The following is a 24,988-nucleotide window of genomic DNA, read 5'->3' on the forward strand; positions in this document are numbered from 1 at the left end:
ACTCAGCAAGTGAACCAAAGATCCGATTCATGAACCGATTCATCCGAACTTCCCATCACTACTGAGGTCATATCCGGCGGGCCGCGGCATAACAGGAACAGCACCAGCTGCTCTGACGTCCTGCCGCCGGATATACGTCACAGGATATCCGGCGCAGGACGTCAGAGCAGCTGGTGCGGTTCCTGTAATGCCGGCCTGCCGGATATGACCTCAGTGAGCCCGCGGTTATCCCTCCTGCACGCTGCACTGTGTACAACCTGCTCAGCAGTTTCGACCAGCACACGGCCCACAGCGCTCAGCCACACCAGCCCCCTAGACAGCAGGAGCTTCTGGAGCAGGTATGAGATAAACTCATCCAGTTGGAAGGGAGGGCAATCATAGTGCTGTTCTGATTTATGGACACAGCTCTCAGCATGCTTAGCCAGCCTTCTATCTGGCTTTGCATCTTGAGAGTCACAGTCCACAGGCTGTTTCTGAGCCTGTGGACTGTGACTCTCAAGAAGCACAGCCAGATAGAAGGCTGGCTAAGCATGCTGAGAGCTGTGTCCATAAATCATAACAGCACTATGAAAATTACTGACTGGCTAAGCATGCTGAGAGCTCAGTCTAAATAACATAACACATAAAGAAATTACTGTTTCTAGCTGCTAGTCCACAGCAGCTAGAAACAGTAATTTCTTTAAAGGGATTCTGTCACCAGGTTTCACCCCTGTCAGCTAAAAATATGCTGATGTTCAGGGCGTCTTCACGATTCCTAATGTGGGCTTATAAATGTCATCTGTGGGCTTATTTAGCTAAAAAACAGGCATTACTAACCTGTCAGTCAAACAAATAAGGTGCCCAAGGGGATGTTAATGGGTGCAAGATGCCCGCCGCACCCACAGCCGTTCGTGCCCAGCGCCGGCTTTCCGGACTTCTGCACCGCCTCCTAATTCTCTGTGCCGCCTCTCGCTCTCCCTCCCCCTCCTTCTGCTGTAAGATCTCGCGCTTGCGCACAGGCCTCTGCCTGAAGCGCCCGTGCAGACTTCTCCATTTGGCTTCTTACAGCGAAGTGCGCATGCGCCGTCACTTTGCTCAACCCCTGTATGCGCGAGATCTTACAGCAGGAGGAGGGGGAGGGAGGGAGAGCGAGAGGTGGCACAGAGGATTAGGAGGCGGCGCAGAAGTCTGGAAAGGCGGCGCTGGGCACGAACGGCGGTGGGTGCGGCCGACACCTTGCATTCATTAACATCCCCTTGGGCACCTTATTTGTTTGACTGACAGGTTAGTAAAAGCTGTTTTTTAGCTAAATAATTCCACAGATGACATTTATAAGCCCACATTAGGAATCGTGAAGACGCCCTGAACATCAGCATATGTTTAGCTGACAGGGGTGAAACCTGGTGACAGAATCCCTTTAATGTGTTATGTTATTTAGACACAGCTCTCAGCATGCTTAGCCAGCCTTCTATCTGACTGGCTAAGCATGCTGAGTGCTGTGTCCATAAATCATAACACAGCTCTATGAAAATTACTGTTTCTAGCTGCTGTTGTCCACAGTCCACAGCAGCTAGAAAACAGTAATCTTCATAGTCATGTTAAATGATCACTATAGTGTCAGGAAAACAAAGCGGTTTTCCTGACACTATAGTGCCCTGAGGGTGCCCCCACCCTCAGGGTCCCCCTCCTGTGGTCCCCCTCCATGTTGCCAAGATAGACGCCAAATGAAGGGGTAGTTGCAGGAACAAAATACTTTAATGGTATCGATAAAATATATATGTAATTAAGACACTGAGTGCAGTTCCATAAAAAGGCCCAGCAAAATCCTCAGCACCAGGCCCATGATGCTCTTAATCCGGTCCTGCACACCCGGCACACTTCGTGCCCACACCTATGGTCCCACCGCTGGGACCCACACCTATATTGAGAACGGAGCCCCGCAAGTGAAGGAGGGCGGTCTGCGCATGTGCAGCCACCCTCCATTCATTTTCTATTGGACCGGCAAAAATAGCTGAGCTTGGGCCCATAGAAATGAATGCTAGCGGGGGCCGCTCATGCTTGGTACGCTCCCATTCACTTCTATGGGAAGCCGGCTTGGTGGTGGCCGGACCGGAGTCCTCCAGCCACCACCTTGTGGGGCTCCATTCTCCATATAGGTGCGAGAGGTGGGACCCACACCTATAAGACAACGGGGGAATATCCTAGCTATATGCCGCCATTGTCAATGATAAGACAACGCCTTTAATGAGAGCTCTAAACTAAACCTGAACATGGAAATCCAGCCTAAGTGGGCAGTCTACACAATCAGGCTGTTTGATGTAACCAAGTATGCTTCCATCATGATGCACTCGTGTAAACCTACACCAAGACTGATGTTTTTATGGATATCTAAAGAATAATCACATTAGCTTGTCCCTCTCCACTTCACATACTACACATCCTGAAGACTAGCATTCTTCTGTCCAGATGGGAAGTTTTTCCATCCGAGTTTAGAGCAGTCAGCACCTGGACTGAACACTGACCAATGGTTGTGTTCACATGGGCAATTTTACCCCATGGACTATCATTCCATGCAGAGAAAATCACAACTCTCCATACGTGTGGATCTCGGGTCTTCTGTTATTTCTTATGTTTCACACAGAAGGAATGGAAACTGAGAAAAATCAATTACACAATTATTTAATGACAATGTTTTTTTTATTGGATGAATTTGTATCACTGGTAACAAGAAAGTAGAAAATGAATAGAAGCTGAAATCAAGCTAAATATTGCTAGTAGTCATGTTTTCCTGTGTATGGAAGTAGTTGTGCATTGTATTGAATGATGTCTCTTCAGATTGATAGAAATGCAGGCTGCAGCACTGCACCTGTGGGACAGAAATAAACACACATATGAACCCACACACATACATGTTGAATCATTTTTCTGTACAGCCATTTCTATGGTAGTTCAGCAGAAGAAACAAAAAGTACATACAATTATTTCAGATTGCATCCAGTGTATTACTGGAGAGACTGATAAGACCACGTACATAAAAAAAAAAAAAAAAGTACAGTAAACATAAAGGTGAGTTCAGATTTTCTATTTTTCTGCTTTTGTTTTTATATTTTTTATTCCAAAACTGTCAATTTCCAGGGTTTGCAGTAGTTCTTTGAAGTCACAGCATGCCTTATTCATTGCAGTTCTACTGCATTTTTGTGAGGGTGGGGTTGTTTCAGAGCAATAAATGATGTCAGCTCTCTTACCATGCTTGTCTTAGTAAATATGTGTGATCCCTCTTAAATAATAATTTTAGACCATGCTTTTTAAAACCCTGTGGGCTTGTTCCTCTGTTATTCCACCTAGAAATGTATGAATGAATTGACAACCCCTTGTCAAAAGGAGTGGGTTCCTATACTCTGCACAGTAAGACTCTGTCAGCACTGATTGGGCAGTGTATCAGTGTGCATGGACACACCCCTTACTGGTAACATCTAGTTGTCAATGTATTCTTAAATTTCTAGTTGGGATAACAGAGGAACGACACAGCACAGCATCCTAAGAAAAATGTTCCAGGCTTGTTAAACTATGGGAAATACAAGTATTTATTAAAAAGACATATTAGGAGAGCAACCTGGTCCTCTTCAGTCTATAATGAAATAAGAGAAAACCTGCAGTTTACAGTGCTGCCCATAATTATTCATACCCCTGGCAAATTTTGACTTAAATTACTTTTTTTCAACCAGCAAGTAATTTTTTGACTGGAAATTACATAGGTGTTTCCCAAAAGATAATAAGACGATAAGAGGCATTATTGTGGAAAAAAAAAATTGAGCAAAAAATACAAGATGTTCCACACTGTGGAAAATCTCAGAGGACGTGGTCGGAAGCCAAAAGTGACACCTGTGCTGGCCAGGAGGATAGACAGGTGAAAAAGAATCCAAGGATCACCACCAAGGCCATCCTCTGCTGGTGGCAATGTCTCAAGGCAGACAATCCAACGGACACTGCACAATGCAGACCAAGGAGGACGCCACTTCTCCAGATAAGGCACACAAAAGCTCGCTTGGCCTTTGCAAAAGCTCATCTGGACAAAGAAGAAGACTTCTGGTCTTCTGTGTTATGGTCAGATGAAACAAAAATTTAATTGTTTGGTCACAATGATGTTTCCTTCATTTGGCGTAAAAAAGGAGAAGCTTTCAACCCAAAGAACACCATCCCCACTGTCAAACATGGTGGTGGGAACCTAATGCTTTGGGGGTGTTTTTCAGCCAATGTACCAGGGAACCTAATCACAGTAAACGGCACCATGAAAAAAGAGCAATACATGAGGATTCTCAACGACAACATTAGGCAGTCTGCAGAGAAACTTGGCCTTGGGCACCAGTGGACATTTCAGCATGACAATGACCCAAAACACACAGCAAAAGTGGTGAAGAAATGGTTAGCAAACATTAACGTTTTGGAGTGGCCCAGCCAGAGTCCAGACTTGAATCCACTTGAGAATCTGTGGAGGGAGCTAAAGGTCAGGGTGATGGCAAGAAGACCCTCCAACCTGAAAGATGTGGAGCTCATTGCTAAAGATGAATGGGCAAAAATATCTGTGGAGACATGCAAAAAGCTGGTCTGCAATTATAGGAAGCGTTTGATTGCTGTAATAGCCAATAAAGGCTTTTCTATTGATTATTGAGAAGGGTATGAATAATTTTGGACTGGACACTTTTTGCTCAAATGTAAATAAAAGCTGAGAAATGTTTTTTTCCTACAATAATGCCTCTTGTGCATCGTCTTATTATCTTTTGGGAGACACCTATGCAATTTCCTGTCAAAAAATTACTTGCTGGTTGAATAAAAGTAACTTTAAGTCAAAATTTGCCAGGAGTATGAATAATTATGGGCAGCACTGTAGGTAGTGTTAGTCTTGTAGCATTTTGGGTAACTGGCAAAACTCAGCTCTGAAAAAGCTTTTATGCAGACGGATCTTCGGATCCGTCTGTATGAAAGTAGCCTACGGACACGGATCACGGACACGGATGCCAATCTTGTGTGCATCCGTGTTTTTTCACGGACCCATTGACTTGAATGGGTCCGTGAACCGTTGTCCGTCAAAAAAATAGGACAGGTCATATTTTTTGGACGGACAGGATACACGGATCACGGAGGCGGATGACAAACGGTGCATTTTCCGAGTTTTCAACGGACCCATTGAAAGTCAATGGGTCCTCAGAAAATCACTGAAAACGGAACAACGGCCACGGGTGCACACAACGGTCGTGTGCATGAGGCCTTAAAAAAACAGCATAAAATTGGTGTACTGGGTGTCACTGAATAAAAACTGTCAGCAAAAATGAATTTAAAATACTTGATGAAGAGCCTGAAAAACATGGGGTCTGGTATCCATCATGAGAAGAATTTTAAATTCAGTTTTTCCTTATGTCTCATTCACACAGTCAGTGTTCGGTCAGTGATTTCCATCAGTGATTTTGAGCCAAACCCAAGTCTAAACACAACAGGTGCAGATCTTTCCCTAAGGCCTCCTGCACACGAACGTATTTTTTTGCGGTCCGCAAAAACGGGTCCCGTTTTTCCGTGATCCGTGACCGTTTTTTCGTCCGTGGGTCTTCCTTGATTTTTGGAGGATCCACGGACATGAAAAAAAAGTCGTTTTGGTGTCCGCCTGGCCGTGCGGAGCCAAACGGATCCGTCCTGAATTACAATGCAAGTCAATGGGGACGGATCCGTTTGACGTTGACACAATATGGTGCCATTTCAAACGGATCCGTCCCCATTGACTTTCAATGTAAAGTCTGGAGTCCCTTTTATACCATCGGATCGGAGTTTTCTCCAATCCGATGGTATATTTTAACTTGAAGCGTCCCCATCACCATGGGAACGCCTCTATGTTAGAATATACTGTCGGATATGAGTTAGATCGTGAAACCTCATTTCCGACAGTATATTCTAACACAGAGGCGTTCCCATGGTGATGGGGACGCTTCTAGTTAGAATATACTACAAACTGTGTACATGACTGCCCCCTGCTGCCTAGCAGCATCCGATCTCTTACAGGGGGCTGTGATCAGCACAATTAACCCTTCAGGTGCCGCACCTGAAGGGGTTAATTGTGCTATCATATCCCCCTGTAAGAGATCAGGGCTGCCAGGCAGCAGGGGGCAGACCCCCCCCCCCCTCCCCCCTCCCCAGTTTGAATATCATTGGTGGCCAGTGCGGCCCCCCCTTCCTCCCTCTATTGTAATAATTCCTTGGTGGCACAGTGTGCGCCCCCCCGCCCCCCCCCTTCCTCCCTCTATTGTAATAAATCGTTGGTGGCACAGTGTGCGCCCCCCCCCCCCTTCCTCCCTCTATTGTAATAATTCGTTGGTGGCACAGTGTGCGCCCCCCCCCTTCCTCCCTCTATTGTAATCGTTGGTGGCACAGTGTGCGCCCCCCATTGGCCCCCCTCCCTCTATAGCATTAACAACATTGGTGGCCAGTGTGCGGCCTCCCATCTACCCCCCCCCCCCCCCGATCATTGGTGGCAGCGGGTTACTAGCAATAGTACAATAGTAAAAGATTCATACTTACCTGGGAGCTGCGATGTCTGCTTCCGGCCGGGAGCTCCCCCTACTGGTAAGTGACAGTTCATTTAGCAATGACACTTATCAGTAGGTGGAGCTCCCGGCCGGACACGAACATCGCAGCAGCCGGTAAGTATGAATCTTCTACCATTGTACTATTGCTAAGTAACCATGGCAACCAGCGTCCTGGTTGCCATGGTTACCGATCGGAGCCCCAGCGATTAAACTGGGACTCCGATCGGAACTCCGCTGCCACCAATGATGGGGGGGGGGAGATGGGAGGCCGCACACTGGCCACCAATGTTGTTAATGCTATAGAGGGAGGGGGGGCCGATGGGGGGCGCACACTGTGCCACCAACAAATTATTACAATAGAGGAAGGGGGGGGGGCGCACACTGTGCCACCAACGAATAATTACAATAGAGGGAGGGGGGGGGGGCCGCACTGGCCACCAATGATATTTAAACTGGGGAGGGGGGGGTTAATTGTGCTGATCACGGCCCCCTGTAAGAGATCGGGTGCTGCCAGGCAGCAGGGGGCAGTCTTGTACAAAGTTTGTAGTGTATTCTAACTAGAAGCGTCCCCATCACCATGGGAACGCTTCTGTGTTAGAATATACTGTCGGTTCTGAGTTTTCACGAAGTGAAAACTCAGCTTTGAAAAAGCTTTTATGCAGACGGATCTTCGGATCCGTCTGTATAAAAACTAACCTACGACCACGGATCACGGGCACGGATGCCAATCTTGTGTGCATCCGTGTTCTTTCACGGACCCATTGACTTGAATGGGTCCGTGAACCGTTGGCCGTGAAAAAAATAGGACAGGTCATATTTTTTTCACGGCCAGTAAACACGGATCACGGATGCGGCTGCAAAACGGTGCATTTTCCGATTTTTCCACGGACCCATTGAAAGTCAATGGGTCCGCGAAAAAAAGCGGAAAACGGCACAACGGCCACGGGTGCACACAATGGTCGTGTGCAGGAGGCCTAAGGCTGGGTTCAGACCTGAGCGTATTTGATATGCGCGTTTAACGCGTGTTTTTGTCGCGCGTTTTTAGCAATAGTAAACGCGCGTTTAACGCGCGTTTGTGTGATTGACTGCAGTGTCCTATGGCCACAAACGCGCGTCAAAACGCCCCAAAGAAGCTCAAGAACTTGTTTGCGCGTAGGGCGTTTTTCAGCGCGTTCTAACGCGCTGTAAAACGCTCAAGTGAGAACCAGGGCCATAGGGAAGCATTGGTTTTCATGTGTTGAGCGTTTTACAGCGCGTTTGAACGCGCTGTAATACGCTCAAGTGTGAACCCAGCCTTACACCTTATGGGCTCGTTCACACGACCGTATGTCTTTTTCAGTGTTTTGTGGGCTGTTTTTTGCCAGATCCGTTTTTCAGGGGGTTTTTTTTGTAGTGTTTCCGGTTCCGTTCCATTTTTCCGTTCTGTTTTTCCATATGGCATATACAGTATACAGTAATTACATAGAAAGAATTCGGCTGGGCATAACATTTTCAATAGATGGTTCGGCAAAAACGGAACAGATGCGGAAGACATATAGTACATTCCGTATGTGTTCCGTTTTTTTGCAGACCCATTGACTTGAATGGAGCCATGGAACGTGATTTGTGGCCAATAATAGAACATGTTCTATCTTTCAACGAAGTGGAAAAATGGAAATACGGAAACGGAATGCATATAGAGTACATTCCGTTTGAATTTAAATTAATGGTTCCGTATACGGACCGTATACGGACCGTATACGGAACGCAAAAAAACTTTCGTGTGAACGAGCCCAATGTCTGTGGAGGCTTCATTTCCGGTTTTGGCTCACAATCACTGATGGAAATCACTGACCAAAACACTGATGTGTGAATGAGGCTTTAGGGTCCATTCACACGTCCGTAAGTGTTTTGCGGATCTGCAAATTGCAGATCAGCAAAACACGGACACTGGCAATGTGCATTCCGCAATTTGCGGCCCACACATCGCCGCCACTGTAATAGAAAATGCCTATTCTTGTCCGTAATTGCGGACAAGGATAGGACATGTTCTATTTTTTTTGCGGAAACGGAAGCACGGATGCGGAAGTGCAAATGCGGATGCGGACAGCACATTCCGACCCCATTGAAAATGAATGGGTCTGCACCCATTGCGGAACGGATGCGGACCCATTTTGCGGACATGTGAATGGACCCTAAAGCCTCATGCACATGACCGTTCCATTTTTTGCGGTCCGCAAACCGTGGATCCGCAAAAAACGGAAGCCGCCAGTGTGCCTTCTGCAATTTGCCGGAACGGAACGGGCGGCCCATTGTACAAATGCCTATTTTTGTGTGCAAAACGGACAAGAATAGGACATGTTGTATTTTCTTTTCGGGGCCACTGAACGGAGCAACGAATGCGGACAGCATACGGAGTGCTGTCCGCATCTTTTGCGGCAACATTGAAGTGAATGGGTCCGCACCCGAACCGCAAAAACTGCGGCTCGGATGCCGACCTAAACATAGGCCTCATGCACATGACCAAAGTCTGTGTTGCCATAATTTATGTCAAAGTTATCAATTATTGCATGTTTGACATGCCACCTCATACTGGACCTTTTTGAGACACTTAAAAAAGTCGCAGTTGATTAATCTGATGTACACCTAATTAACATAACTAACAACATTTACTTCTCAACAGTGGCAAGAGTGCATAAAATCACAAACATAGGCAAAGTTTTGCACAAATGGAATGGTAAATGTCCCCATAGCCTTTTTACAAGTATAAAAAAGCAGAAAGCAAAGGGGGTCATTTATTATGCTGAAATACGCCTAAATTAAGTGTATTTTAGGCGCAGATGGTTAGTTGTGCCGCTATCTGCGACTTTGCCCCGCTCGCGCCAGTTCTATAATTGCGGGCGTGGTGCGGGCGTGGAAGGGGACGGGCGGCAAGCCTGTTTCATCGATCAGTTTCTACGCCTGTTTTAGGGCTCGTTCACACAAACATTTTTTTGCGTTCCGCATGCGGGCCATTTTTTGAGTTCCATTCATTTCAATGTCAATGGTCCCGCAAAAAAACGGAATGTACTCCGTTTCCGTATTTCCGTTTTTCTGTTCTGTTCAAAGATAGAACATGTCCTATTATTGCCCGCAAATCACATTCCATGGCTCCATTCAAGTAAATGGGTCCGCTAAAAAAAAAAGGAACACATACGGAATGTACTCTGTATGTCTTACGCATCCGTTCCGTTTTTGCGGAACCATTTATTGAAAATTTTATGCCCAGCCCAATTTTTTCTATGTAATTACTGTATACTGTATATACCATACGGAAAAACGGAACGGAAAATGGAATGGAACCGGAAACACTACTGAAACAAAAAACAGAAAAAACGGATCTGTTAAAAATGGCCTGCAAAACACTAAAAAAGCCATACTGTCGTGTGAACAAGCCCTTAGGCGTAGAAAAAGGTCTAAATGTAACCCAGCTAGGAAGCTGTCTTACATTTAGAATTGGCTCTGGATACGCAGACGTTATGGAGAGGCCTGCGCCTCTTCATAACTTTGCCGGATCATCCGCCAGTCATGGGCCTTTATTAAGAGCGGCGTCTAAAATGCCAGTCTTAATAAATGTGCCCCAACGTGTGTGCAAGGCAACACTGAGGCGGAAATCACAAATTCATTTTTGTAACTGCTTTTGATGCAGTTTTTTTTGTTTTGTTTTTTAGCCAGACCCAGAAGTAGATACAAAACAGAAGAGATGGGTGTTTTCTGTATATGTTTTCTTCCTATTGGATTCATTTTTTATATCAGTCAAAACATCAGCAAAACCATTTCTTTATAATTTTGCAAAGTATGATACATGGGGAGAAGGTGATCATGATGGGACTGGTATCACAGTCAGAAGCCGGAAATGTATTGGTAGGTTACACTCTAAGGCCATTGAAGGTGTGCATGGGGCATTGGAGTGTATGGCACAAGAGCATGCATGGCCCATAAGGGTGGACCCAGGGCTGGAATAGAGAGGACAGTGTCTTAGTGGTACTGGAAGGGAAGTACACTGCTCTGGCTCACCATTGCAAGCATTGATAATTTGTGTGTTCCATTTGAGAGAAGTCCAAGGAGTGACCTTGGGAGAGACCTGTAGCTACAGTATGGTGAGCCCATAAAGCTGACAAGAAGTGAGAGCACAGGGTTCTAAGGGTCAGTGAGAGATATAACCCACATCAGCAAAGCGGTATAACGAGACCCTGCTCTGCCCACCTATGCTCATGATCTCCCTTAACCCCTTGCTGTAACAACTGGATTTGTACAGACAAGTGCCTCCCATCAGTGAAGAGTTGAAGAGTTTTCAGCGTAAAGTCCAGTATAAACATTAGGTGAAGACTGCTATATATTTACAAGTGTATTGCATTGAGGGTGCTTTTACACCCACACATTATCTGATTAATTTCTGTCCAATCAGACCAATCAGACCAATGGTGTGTATAACAAAAGATCTGTGTGCATAAACAACCATCTGACCAATGACTGGTCAGAAAATTTGTCAGATAATCTGTTGGTGTAAAAGCACATTAGACACAGAGGTTTCCTCCGACATTCAAGGGTATATTAGACTGGCAGATTTTCTGTCAGATGATGGCTAACAAGTGTTTGTAGTTAAGCTCTTTATCATATTGCAGTGTAATACTGCCGCCAATTGCACGAAGAAAGAGCAGGCAATCCAGATTTTTCAGCATGCTGAAAGATTAGGATTTGCCAGTAACGGCTAATGATGTCTAATTACAATCATTAGATAGCAAACCATTGTAGAGCATGGGGACGAACAATGGCATTGCATGTTGCTGAGAAGATCACTGCATGTAATAGTAATAGTCTCGTCAGCAAGCGAGTGTCACGCACGTGTGTGGGAACAAAAAACCACACCGAGCATAGTAGGGAAAGGGGAAACCAGAATAAGGCCTGGAAACTAGGGAAGGAAGATGGACACTTCTTAGAGAAAACCCTAACTCCAGTCCTGACAGACTACCGGTATGAACAGGCCCCAAAGGTAGAAAAGTTCATACACCGGATACCTAGAATCCTATCTCACCCTATAGGACCCTGGAACTAATGTCAGGACTGAGTCTACCCATTCCTCCAAAGGGAAGGACTAACAGGAGTCTCCCTCAGGCCTAATGACAAACGGGGAAAGGCAACACACACACATATATATATATATATATATATATATATATATGTTGAAGGCTGCTTGCAGCCTGTAATTGTGGGAGGAGCGCACTTAGCCTATTTAAACCCCCTCCTACAAGCAGGAGGGCGCCCGGTTCTTGCCTTACAAGCACCTGACGTCACTTCCGGTCGCGTCTTCGGTCCTCACCTCGGGTCCTGACCACCGCCTGGCTTCCAGAGGAAAAAAGGGGGGCCCGTTCTTAGGCCGGCAGCATGCACCGCTCCTCGATCCCTGCGGGTCGGCGGCGGGTTGGTCTGCCTGGTGGCAGCTGCTCCAGAGGCCCTTCAGTGTTGGCGCAGCTTCTCCGGTCCGGGGCGCCGCCGGGGACGCCACTAATTGAGGCCCTGGCTTCTGCGGCCTCCTCCCGCATTGCTCCCGGCTGTTTGTATCTCCCGGCCGGCGTCCCTGTGCGGCTGGGGGCTGTAGCGCTATGTTTTTTTTCCCAATATGTCGACGGATGCCAGCAGGGCCTGTGAAGTTCCGCCCGTCTGTGACGCCACTTCCGGTTTCGATACCTTCCGTGACGTCACTTCCGGTTTCGCGTCCTCGTGGAATCCAGACCGCGGCGCCTCCGGTAAGTGGTCCCGGCTGGGTAGCCGAGCCCTGTTGGCAGTGCGGACGCACCCCCGCTTCTCTCCCTGCAGACTAGAGCAGGTCCGGTCGTGGGACCCGCGCGGCGTCTCCTGCATACGGCAGCACTGGGGCACTAGTTGACGCCGCGGTCCTCAAATGAGGGACAGGTTCTCTGTAAATATGGCCTAACTATCCAGTCAGGCGGCGGGGTCCCGGTCAATCCCTGTCTTCCTGGGCTTGCGCCGCTCCTGCTGGCCATGCCTGGTCCTCCCACAAGCACCTCAGCTGTCCTGTCACCTGGGGTCGTGGGGGGGGCAGGCTGTTCCCGGGGAGCTTGGGGTGGCTGGCAGGCGGCACGTCAAGTCACAGTCCTCTGCCAGCCGGCCCCCGGCGGGCGCCGTTCCTCTGTCCCCCACAGATCAGGGGGTGGGTTCTGCCGGCCGGCTGCGGCCTCAACCCAAGCAGGTGGTTTCAGTCCAGGGTTCTTTCAGTCTGCGAATTCCTGGAACCAGTCAGGGGCTGTACGTCCCCTGAACCGCTCAGGCACTTGTGTTTTGTGGTATTTCTTGAAGCACGCCGGTGCTCTGGCTTCCCTGAATCGCTCAGGTTTTTGTTCCCTGTTTCGCTCAGATGTTTCTCCATTCACAGGTGTCATGTTCCCAAAATTGTCTGTGGCAGTCGTGCCTTCCTGCTCATGTTACCCAGTGCGGGGGTCCGGGCTGCAGGACTAGCAGCACAGCCGCCACTGTCCAGTGGGCGCCGCTTCTCCGTGTGGGCGAGTCGCCGGCTGTTGGCATGCTGCCCGCACTGCTGAGAAAAAATAAAATAAATAAATAAATAAATTTTCCCTGAATCAATAGTGTAATGTCTTCCCTGAATCGCTCTAGTGTAATGTCTTCCCTGAATCGCTCAGGTGTAATGTCTTCCTTGAATCGCTCAGGTGTAATATCTTCCCTGAATCGCTCAGGTGTAATGTCATCCCTGAATCGCTCAGGTGTAATGTCTTCCCTAAAAGTCACTCAGGTGTAATGTCTTCCCTGAATCGCTCAGGTGTAATGTCATCCCTGAATCGCTCAGGTGTAATGTCATCCCTGAATCGCTCAGGTGTAATGTCTTCCCTAAAGTCACTCAGGTGTAATGTCTTCCCTAAAGTCACTCAGGTGTAAGGTCTTCCCTAAAGTCACTCAGGTGTAATGTCTTCCCTAAAAGTCACTCAGGTGTAATGTCCTCCCTGAATCGCTCAAGTGTAAATGTCTTCCCGGAATCACTAGTGTAATGTCTTCCCGGAATCGCTAGTGTAATGTCTTCCCTAAATCGCTCTAGTGTAATGTCTTCCCTGAATCGCTCTAGTGTAATGTCTTCCCTGAATCGCTCAGGGGTAATGTCTTCCCTAAAAATCACTCAGGTGTATGTCTCCCCTAAAAGTCACTCAGGGGTAATGTCCTCCCTGAAATCGCTCGGGTGTGATGTCGTCCCTGAATCGCTCGGGGGTAATGTCGTCCCTGAATCGCTCGGGGGTAATGTTGTCCCTGAACCGCTCAGGTGTCATGTTTTTCCTCAGATCGCTCAGGTGTCATGTTTTCCTCAGATCGCAGGGGTCATGTTCCCGGAGTCACAAGTGTCATGTCTTACCTGAATCATTCAGGTTTTGTCTTCCCTGATTCGCTCAGGCGTCATGATTTTCTCCAAATTACAGGTGTCATTTTACCCAAGAACCGCATGTGTCATGTCTTCCCGGAATCACTCAGGGTTATGTTTTCTCCAATTCTCAGGTGTCATGTTCCCAAAAATCGCATGTGCCATTTCTTCCCTAAGTGACTCAGGGGTCAGGTCCCTGAATCGCTCTGGTGTTTTGCCTCCCTTAGTCACTTAGGGGTGAGGTTCCCTGAATCGCTCAGGTCTTGCGTGTTCCCTGAATCGCTCAGGTCTTGCGTGTTCCCTGAATCGCTCAGGTCTTGCGTGTTCCCTAAATCGCTCAGGTCTTGCGTGTTCCCTGAATCGCTCAGGTGTGGTGTGTTCCCTGAATCGCTCGGGTGTCATGTATTTCCCTGAAATCGCTCAGGTGCCATGTTTTCCCTGATTCGGGTTTTGTTTTCCTTCCTCTTCCAGGTCAGTTGTTCCCAGGTTGCATATTTTCCTGAACAGTCTGGTTATGTATTCCCCTGATTCACGCAGGTCTCTGTTTTCCCTGGTCTCCCAGGGAGTAGGTAGTGGCCAGGTCCAACTAGATTCAAGGTACTGCCCGACCCTCCCGGGTGTCCGTCATCTTCATGAAGGTGCATGTAATTGCCTGCGTTGCTTAGGATTCCATGTCGCCTGAACCGCTCAGGAGTCAGTGCATCGCCCGAATGACGCAGGTTCTATGCATCGACCTGTAACGCTCAGGGATTTGTTCAGCAGCGTCCGGTTGGTTCCTGGTTACCCGATTCGTGTCCTGTGTGTCTGGATTTCTGTTTCCGCAGGTTTGTTGCATGCGGCGCGACTTCGGGCTCTGATTCTGGCCGTCCAGGGTCACCCAGCAGTTGGCCATGACGCCCAGGTTGCATCCCGATTCTCCATCGCCTCTTTCCAGTGCCACCAGATCGCACCTCTCTCCGGGTCTCGTACCGACGCAAGCTTATTATTTCCTGTAAGCAGGGCCTCAGGCCACCGGAATGTCGATCCATCCTCAGTTATATCGCAGGGCTCCTCCATGCCCGGTCACTCCACGGTGCCGGGTTTCAGGTAAGTTCCAGCCGAGTGGCGGCATGACGCTTCTCCGCAGCTCAGAGCCTTCCTTCATTCATCACGAACCTCCATTCCTAGGTTGGCAGTGCTGTCCGTTGATTCGGTTGGGTTGCGATCCTTTCTATACCATGTTCATTCCTGTTTCCTTATGATTCTCAGGTTCGGGGGTTTGGACATGGCCATGTATTTCCCAGATCAGCTCAAAATTCATGTATTACCCTTTCACCCAGGTCTGATTCCCTGGAGTCGCGCGGGTTGCGTGTTTCCTGGATCGCTCGGGTCCATGTTTTACCTGGATCTCTCGGGTTCATGTTCCAGAGTCGCCCAGGTTCATGTTCTGGATCGTTCGGGTTGTGTATGTGCCCAAGTCACTCAGGTTACGTTTTCCCCGACTCACTCAGGTCAGGTGTTTTCCCTGAATCGCTCAGGTCAGGTATTTTCCTGAATCGCTCATGTTTAGGTTTCCCTGAATCTCTCAGGTTTTGTATTTTTCCTGTCTCTTGATTTCCCCAGGTTACGTATTCCCGGAATCACTCAGGTTCTGTATTTTCCTGTCTCTTTCAGGTTGGCGGTATTTCCAGGTCGTATGTTTTCCTGATTCACCCAGGTTACGTATTCCCTGAATCGCTCAGGTCTTTTTGCCCACAGGCTGTTCGCATCTGCATGATTCTCTCAGCTCTTTTTCCCGCAGGTGGTTCGCATTTGTCTGAAATCACTCAGGTCTCTTCCCGCTGCTGGTACACATTTGCCTGAATCATTCGGGATCCGATACATTGGCCAGAGACGCTCTGGGTTTTCCAGCAGTATCCAGTGGTTTCTGTTATCCGGTTCGGGTTCCGCATTTTTGAATCCCTGATTGCATTGGATCCGGGTCATCACGGGGGTTTGGACATGGTCATCCATTATCTCGACAACTATGGTTACATCAGGTATTGTACTCTGCTCCCACTCAAACGGCATTCTTGTGTTCTTTGCTACATCATGGTTTGCTCAATCTCACCTGGGCGGTCTGCACCCTGATTCCTGATCAGGGGACCTCAGGGCGTCCCCTCGGGCTGGGCTAGTTGCTCCAGCTTTTCGCCAGGCTTGAGACTCAAGCCTTCAGCGTTAGCACGGCGGTCCGGGTGCGTAGGCAACCAGTGTCAGGCGAGTTTCCACAGATTGTCTGTAGGCCTAGACGGTCTCCCTTTTGGCCAATCAGCAAGCATCATTACAAGCGGCCATGTACCTCGGGTTCTATGGGTTCCTCCGACCCGAGAAGTTCACCTGCAGCGCCATCTCCCGGGCAACCTTGCTCAGGCGACATCTCGCCTGGCACTCCGACCACTTCATCCTGTCCATTCCGTCCTCCAAGACCAATCAAGCCGGTCCTCCCATGGAGGTGGAATTTTACCCTACGGCCAACTGTTGGTGTCCTATCAAGGTGCTCCAGGAGCTCCTGGCCTCCCTCCATCTCCCGCTTTAGACGACCCATTGCTCCCGGTTAACGGAAGCCCCTGTCTTCAACCCTGTTCATCTCCAACATCCGCACCCTGGCCGCAGGGTTGGGTTCCAACCCTAGCACAATATCCGGGCTCTCCTTTCGTATAGGGGCCGCGTCCGCAGCTTCTAGTCACCAGGTACCGGCGCACATCATCCGCAAGATGGGCCATTGGAGGTTGTCCTGCTTCGCAAGGTACATACCGAATCCTCGGGCTGAGATATCCAGAGCCTTTTGTTCCTTGGCATTGTAGGCACAATGCTTCAATAAATATTCCATACCCTGCAACGTGCCAGTTCTCTTTTTGCCCACTTATTCAGGCCTTACCTCGTCACTGGCGTCGGGCACACTTCAGCCAGTTAGGTCAGGACGGTATGTAGGCATGCCTATTCTGTTCCTCGCTCAGCTCCTCCCACAAATGTTGAAGGCTGCTTGCAGCCTGTAATTGTGGGAGGAGCGCACTTAGCCTATTTAAACCCCCTCCTACAAGCAGGAGGGCGCCCGGTTCTTGCCCCTCCCTCCCATCCCCTTCTTCTTACTCTCCTCTTGGGTGGCCCACTTATTCAGGCCTTACCTCGTCACTGGCGTCGGACACACTCCAGCCAGTTAGGTCAGGACGGTATGTAGGCATGCCTATTCTGTTCCTCGCTCAGCTCCTCCCACAAATATATATACACTCACCTAAAGAATTATTAGGAACACCTGTTCTATTTCTCATTAATGCAATTATCTAGTCAACCAATCACATGGCAGTTGCTTCAATGCATTTAGGGGGGTGGTCCTGGTCAAGACAATCTCCTGAACTCCAAACTGAATGTCAGAATGGGAAAGAAAGGTGATTTAAGCAATTTTGAGCGTGGCATGGTTGTTGGTGCCAGACGGGCAGGTCTGAGTATTTCACAATCTGCTCAGTTACTGGGATTTTCACGCACAACCATTTCTAGGGTTTACAAAGAATGGTGTGAAAAGGGAAAAACATCCAGTATGCGGCAGTCCTGTGAGCAAAAATGCCTTGTGGATGCTAGAGGTCAGAGGAGAATGGGCCGACTGATTCAAGCTGATAGAAGAACAACGTTGACTGAAATAACCACTCGTTACAACCGAGGTATGCAGCAAAGCATTTGTGAAGCTACAACACGCACAACCTTGAGGCGGATGGGCTACAACAGCAGAAGACTCCACCGGGTACCACTCATCTCCACTACAAATAGCAAAAAGAGGCTACAATTTGCACGAGCTCACCAAAATTGGACTGTTGAAGACTGGAAAAATGTTGCCTGGTCTGATGAGTCTCGATTTCTGTTGAGACTTGAGACATTCAAATGGTAGAGTCCGAATTTGGCGTAAACAGAATGAGAACATGTATTCATCATGCCTTGTTACCACTGTGCAGGCTGGTGGTGGTGTAATGGTGTGGGGGATGTTTTCTGGGCACACTTTAGGCCCCTTAGTGCCAATTGGGCATCGTTTAAATGCCACGGGCTACCTGAGCATTGTTTCTGACCATGTCCATCTTTTCATGACCACCATGTACCCATCCTCTGATGGCTACTTTCAGCAGGATAATGCACCATGTCACAAAGCTCGAATCATTTCAAATTGGTTTCTTGAACATGACAATGAGTTCACTGTACTAAAATGGCCCCCACAGTCACCAGATCTCAACCCAATAGAGCATCTTTGGGATGTGGTTGAACGGGAGCTTCGTGCCCTGGATGTGCATCCCTCAAATCTCCATCAACCGCAAGATGCTATCCTATCAATATGGGCCAACATTTCTAAAGAATGCTATCAGCACCTTGTTGAATCAATGCCACGTAGAATTAAGGCAGTTCTGAAGGCAAAAGGGGGTCCAACACCGTATTAGTATGGTGTTCCTAATAATTCTTTAGGTGAGTGTATATATAAACAAAATACAAAAGGGAAAGGAAACACATCTTCAATGAAGCTTTGGTAGCACCAGGAACTCAGCCAAGAACCAAACACAAGCTAACCACAAGTCCAACAGAAGCTATAAACTGCACAGCATTGTATGAGAAGCAACTATACCAGAGGCGTAGCTAAAAGCTCATGGGCCCTAGTGCAAGATTTCAGCTTGGGCCCCTGTCCCTCAGTGCTTGTTGGCAAGGGGCAGGGGAGCATGTAGCCTTCCTGCTGCCTGAGGCAAACATTGAAAGGGCACCCCCTCATGCCAAATTCTTAACCTAACCCGTCCCTCTAGCCAGAGGTGTAAATTGACCAGCATGCACTTTCTATAATGCCAGTGTCTTATGTGGCACAAGGGTCTTTGGGCCCCCTCAGGCTCCCGGGCCCGGTAGCGACTGCTACCTCTGCACCCCCTATAGCTACGCCCCTGAACTATACATAGAGAAGGTTAAATTACCCTAATAGCCACACCTGGGAAAAGAAGGTGTGGCAAGCACCAGAAACAACACAGACATCATTTGATCCAAAAGGAAAACATATCAGATCAAACCACATGTTGTCAGTCTCTCAGATCTCCTACCACCTGTCGCGGGAACGTCCATATGTCTCGGTACGTCGTGACAGCGAGCAGGCGATTGATGGGAGGGAACTCTTCCCTTCTGACAATCGTCTGCGTGATCAGGGTTTTCTAATACACCCTTTACACTCTGGCAGTAGTACAATGCAAACAGTACTGGACTAGCCCATCAAAGTACCATAGGATTCCCTGTTTGGCCTAAATGTGGTTACCCTAAGTGTGCCTTCACATGTGGTAGAAAATTGCACCAAAAATCCAGTGCAGATTTTTACAAAATTGCATAATTTTTGGTGCGAATTATGGTGTGTATTTTGTTGTGTATTTGATGTAGGAGAATTTCAATGTCAACGGAAAATTGATTCCGCAGTTGAAAACTCTGTGGAAAAATCCGCAACAAAATCCACAGAATTTTGTTGCGTATTTTTCCACAGACCTTTGCAGAATCATTTTGCCATTGCATTGAATGGAGAGATTCACATACAGAAAATCAGCAACACAACATTATTTACACTGCGGAATGTAAATTTTGCAGTGGAAGGGTCCATTCACACGTCCGCAAAATGGGTCCGCATCCGTTCCGCAATTTTGAGGAACGGGTGCAGACCCATTCATTTTCAATAGGGCCGGAATGTGCTGTCCGCATCCGCATTTGCGGATCTGTACTTCCGCATCTGTGCTTCCGTTTCCGCAAAAAAATGTCCGCAATTGTGGACAAGATTAGGCATTTTCTATTATAGTGCTGGCGATGTGCAGTCCGCAAATTGCGGAATGCACATTACCAGTGTCCGTGTTTTGCGGATCCGCAATTTGCGGATCGGCAGAACACTTGCGGACGTGTGAATGGATCCGAACACAATGCTGGGATGAACAATTTTCAGCCTTAGGCCTCATGCACACGACCGTTGTTCGGGTCCGCAACTGAGCCGCAGTTTTTGCGGCTCGGGTGCGGACCCATTCACTTCATGTGCTGTCTGCATCCGTTGCTCCGTTCCGTGGCCTCGCAAAAAAAATAGAACATGTCTTATTCTTGTCTGTTTTGAGGACAAGAATAGGCATTTCTACAATGGGCCGCCCGTTCCGCAAATTGCGGAAGGAACACGGGCGGCTTCCGTTTTTTACATACCGCAAAAAACTGAACGGTCGTGTGCATGAGGCCTTAGGCTACATGCACACGACCATATGAGTTTTGCGGTCCGCAAATTGCGGATCTGCAAAAAAAGGATGATGTTCCGTATGGCAATCCTTGTCCGCAAACTAGAAAAAAATAGGACATGCACTATTTTTGTAGCCAATGACTTGTCTCTATTCAGTTGATTAAAACCTATTCAATTGTATTGATGATATAGGGAGGGGTTGGGCCTTTAGAATAACTTCCTCTGGTGTGCCAGGAAAAACAGTCCAACACTAAATGAAAAGTCTGCACTTGCCAGACTGATAAATTAGATTCAAAACTGAAATGAGAGCTCTTCTCCTACAACTATAAGGTCCTGAGGAGTCTCACACAAGATGTTCAGTTCATGGATCATTTAATCAGAACACATATACTCACTGCGGGGGATCTAGAAATGAATATTCATACCGCAATGGTTCAATACGATCTAAAATATAATGCACATGCTGAAATCCCCACTTTTGTCTATCACTAAACAGACAGACAACAGTAAAGGCCTGGAAAAGGGCTACAGTCCCAAGCACTGAAATTAAATCATGTCGAGAGGTTCCTTATTAATGAAAGTTCACCAGCTTGCAGACTTACATGGAACGTTTCTATATGGGGATTCTCTATAGATGCTTTAACCCTCAAGTTTTTCTTTTTATTATTTTCTTCTAATTTTTTTTTTTGCTCTCTTGCTTCATTTCCTTTACACACATTTTTTGGGGAAAGTTTTTTTTTCTTCTAAGGCCATGTGTTTTTAGCACTTTTAAAAAATGTTTAGCATTTATTTTAGCATTTTTAACATCGCTTTTATTTCTAGCACTTTAAAACCTCTTTATCCTGCCGCTTTTCAATTCCAATATAGAAGCTCATGGTATGCCTAAAGCATGCTTTATTTGATATGCTGCATTGAAGATTTGACAACAGCACAATCTCTAGGTTCTTTAACACCTTTTATTATGGGATATATTTCCAAGATTTTCTGTGACACAACCCCATCCATTTGTCTCAAAATTTCAGACCGTGTACATCTGCCCTGTTAAGCCATGTGGACAACGTACAGATATTTTTTTTTTATATGTATAGTCAAAAACATCTTACCTCTGTGATAACAGCTGATCACAGGGGTAGCTTGACAATTTGATTTGCTAGTACTTTTTCTTCTTTTTTTTTTTTTTTTTTAATCCATCTACTACCTTTCCTGGGAGAATGTTTTCCTTCTACATCTCCCTTTCTTGCTCCATAAAAGGACTTCTCATCAATAAGGCTTGTTTACATGTCCATAACTCTGATGTATCTTCCCTTTCATATTTATTTGCCAACTGGATATGTTTTGAAGTCCCTCCATGGCTACTCACTAGTTCCTGTCAAGAGTATTTTACTAAGATTTTAGTACATCAGAGATCCTCACTTAATACTTTGTTAGACCATCAGCCAGATTAGGGAGGAGTGAGGGGTGGTGACCCAATTAAAGCACTATACAGTCCCATACTATGCCAGTAGTGTGGAAAGTAAAGATTTCTCACACTTTCCATTGCAATGCTCCTCTTTTGAATTGTTTATCTAGGCATATCAGAGAGCAATAGAGCTGTCATTCAGTCAGGCATTCCAGGACTCCATCTACTATTATAATGAAGATTACCTTTTAGAAAAAATATATATATATCCAATTTCAAATGCGTTGTAAACTGAGATTACTTTGCTCTCCCATGCAGAACTTTATTCTCTACTAGGGATGAGCGAACCCGAACTGTATAGTTCGGGTTCGTACCGAATTTTGGGGTGTCCGTGACACGGACCCGAACATTTTCGTAAAAGTCCGGGTTCGGGTTCGGTGTTCGGTGCTTTCTTGGCGCTTTTTGAAAGGCTGCAAAGCAGCCAATCAACAAGCGTCATACTACTTGGCCCAAGAGGCCATCACAGCCATGCCTACTATTGGCATGGCTGTGATTGGCCAGTGCACCAAGTGACCCAGCCTCTATTTAAGCTGGAGTCACGTAGCGCCGCACGTCACTCTGCTATGATCAGTATAGGGAGAGGTTGCAGCTGCGACGTTAGGGCGAGATTAGGCAGATTAACTCCTCCAAAAGACTTCATTCTGTGATCGATCTGCAGCTGTGGATCATTGAAGTGCTATTATTGACTTGCTCACTTTTTTGAGGCTGCCCAGAGCGTTTTTAGATCACTTTTTTTCTGGGGTGATCGGCGGCCATTTTGTGACTTGTGGTGCGCCAGCACGAGTTATCACCAAGTGTATTTAACCATCGATAGTGTGGTTATTTTGTGCTATATCCTACATCAGCTGCAGGCTGAGCCTGTGTCACCGAAGTGCATTTAACCATCAACAGTCTGGTTATTTTTTGGCCATATACTACATCAGCTGCAGGCTGAGCCTGTTTCACCCAAGTGCATTTAACCATCAACAGTCTGATTATTTTTTGGCCATATACTACATCAGCTGCAGGCTGAGCCTGTGTCACCGAAGTGCATTTAACCATCAACAGTCTGGTTATTTTTTGGCCATATATTACATCAGGGGCAAGTTGAGCCTGTCACCCAGCGCCTAAAAAATAGACCTGACATTTCTATTCAACCAAATCTGCACAGTTTTAGCTGGTCAAGTTATTTGTAGTGACCGTCAAAGCAGACTTTTTGTTCTGGGTTGAAAAAGCATTCCCAAATTTGCCATTCTGAAAATAACTAGTTTGTGGTATTTCAGGCCTACTTGAAATCTATCCCAAAAAGAAAATCTTACATTGAAGTTATTGATAGTATCATTCAGAAAAACCTAAGACACACGCTAGCGTGCTGATAGAAGTGTCATTCTGTGATTAAACCTATAACTGTCACACAGCGCAAAAAAAAACTGGTCTCACATCTTTATTCAACCAAATCTGCACAGTTTTAGCTGGTCAAGTTATTTGTAGTGACCGTCAAAGCAGACTTTTTGTTCTGGGTTGAAAAAGCATTCCCAAATTTGCCATTCTGAAAATAACTAGTTTGTGGTATTTCAGGCCTACTTGAAATCTATCCCAAAAAGAAAATCTTACATTGAAGTTATTGATAGTATCATTCAGAAAAACCTAAGACACACGCTAGCGTGCTGATAGAAGTGTCATTCGGTGAATAAAACTATAACTGTCACACAGCGCAAAAAAAAAACAGGTCTCACATCTCTATTCAACCAAATCTGCACAGTTTTAGCTGGTCAAGTTATTTGTAGTGACCGTAAAAGCAGACTTTTTGTTCTGGGTTGAAAAAGCATTCCCAAATTTGCCATTCTCAAAATTGTGGTGAACGGGAACAATGAGGAAAACATCTAATAAGGGACGCGGACGTGGACATGGTCGTGGTGGTGTTAGTGGACCCTCTGGTGCTGGGAGAGGACGTGGCCGTTCTGCCACAGCCACACGTCCTAGTGAACCAACTACCTCAGGTCCCAGTAGCCAGCAGAATTTACAGCGATATTTGGTGGGGCCCAATGCCGTTCTAAGGATGGTAAGGCCTGAGCAGGTACAGGCATTAGTCAATTGGGTGGCCGACAGTGGATCCAGCACGTTCACATTATCTCCCACCCAGTCTTCTGCAGAAAGCGCACAGATGGCGCATGAAAACCAAGCCCATCGGTCTGTCACATCACCCCCATGCATATCAGGGAAACTGTCTGAGCCTCAAGTTATGCAGCAGTCTCTTATGCTGTTTGAAGACTCTGCTGCCAGGGTTTCCCAAGGGCATCCACCTAGCCCTTCCCCAGGGGTGGAAGAGATAGAATGCACTAACGCACAACCACTTATTTTTCCTGATGATGAGGACATGGGAATACCACCTCAGCGCGTCTCTGATGATGACGAAACACAGGTGCCAACTGCTGCGCCTTTCTGCAGTGTGCAGACTGAACAGGAGGTCAGGGATCAAGACTGGGTGGAAGACGATGCAGGGGACGATGAGGTCCTAGACCCCACATGGAATGAAGGTCGTGCCACTGACTTTCACAGTTCGGAGGAAGAGGCAGTGGTGAGACCGAGCCAACAGCGTAGCAAAAGAGGGAGCAGTGGGAAAAATCAGAACACCCGCCGCCAAGAGACTCCGCCTGCTACTGACCGCCGCCATCTGGGACCGAGCACCCCAAAGGCAGCTTCAAGGAGTTCCCTGGCATGGCACTTCTTCAAACAATGTGCTGACGACAAGACCCGAGTGGTTTGCACGCTGTGCCATCAGAGCCTGAAGCGAGGCATTAACGTTCTGAACCTTAGCACAACCTGCATGACCAGGCACCTGCTTGCAAAGCATGAACTGCAGTGGAGTAAACACCTTAAAAACAAGGAAGTCACTCAGGCTCCCCCTGCTACATCTTCTGCTGCTGCCGCCTCGGCCTCTTCTGCTGCTGCTGCCGCCGCCTCGGCCTCTTCCTCCGCCTCTGGAGGAACGTTGGCACCTGCCGCCCAGCAAACATGGGATGTACCACCAACACCACCACCTGCGTCACCAAGCATCTCAACCATGTCACACGGCAGCGTTCAGCTCTCCATCTCACAAACATTTGAGAGAAAGCGTAAATTCTCACCTAGCCACCCTCGATCCCTGGCCCTGAATGCCAGCATTTCTAAACTACTGGCCTATGAAATTCTGTCATTTAGGCTGGTGGACACACACAGCTTCAAACAGCTCATGTCACTTGCTGTCCCACAGTATGTTGTTCCTAGCCGCCACTACTTCTCTAAGAGAGCCGTGCCTTCCCTGCACAAACAAGTGTCCGATAAAATCAAGTGTGCACTGCGCAACGCCATCTGTGGCAAGGTCCACCTAA

The 24,988-nt window shown here is 47.3% G+C and overlaps 1 protein-coding gene across 1 annotated transcript in view; it reads right to left on the reverse strand.

The window, feature by feature from the left end:
* Positions 1–2,756: 2,756 nt before the first annotated feature.
* Positions 2,757–24,988, reverse strand: part of STPG2 (sperm tail PG-rich repeat containing 2) — a 1,039,376-nt gene continuing 1,017,144 nt past the window's right edge. Inside the window, exon 15 of the mRNA XM_040419865.1 lies at positions 2,757–2,845. The gene's annotated coding sequence lies outside the window, so the exon portion shown is untranslated. The remainder of the gene's footprint in view (positions 2,846–24,988) is intronic.

This window comes from Bufo bufo, chromosome 2 (assembly GCF_905171765.1).
Source record: "Bufo bufo chromosome 2, aBufBuf1.1, whole genome shotgun sequence".
Taxonomy (NCBI): domain Eukaryota; kingdom Metazoa; phylum Chordata; class Amphibia; order Anura; family Bufonidae; genus Bufo; species Bufo bufo.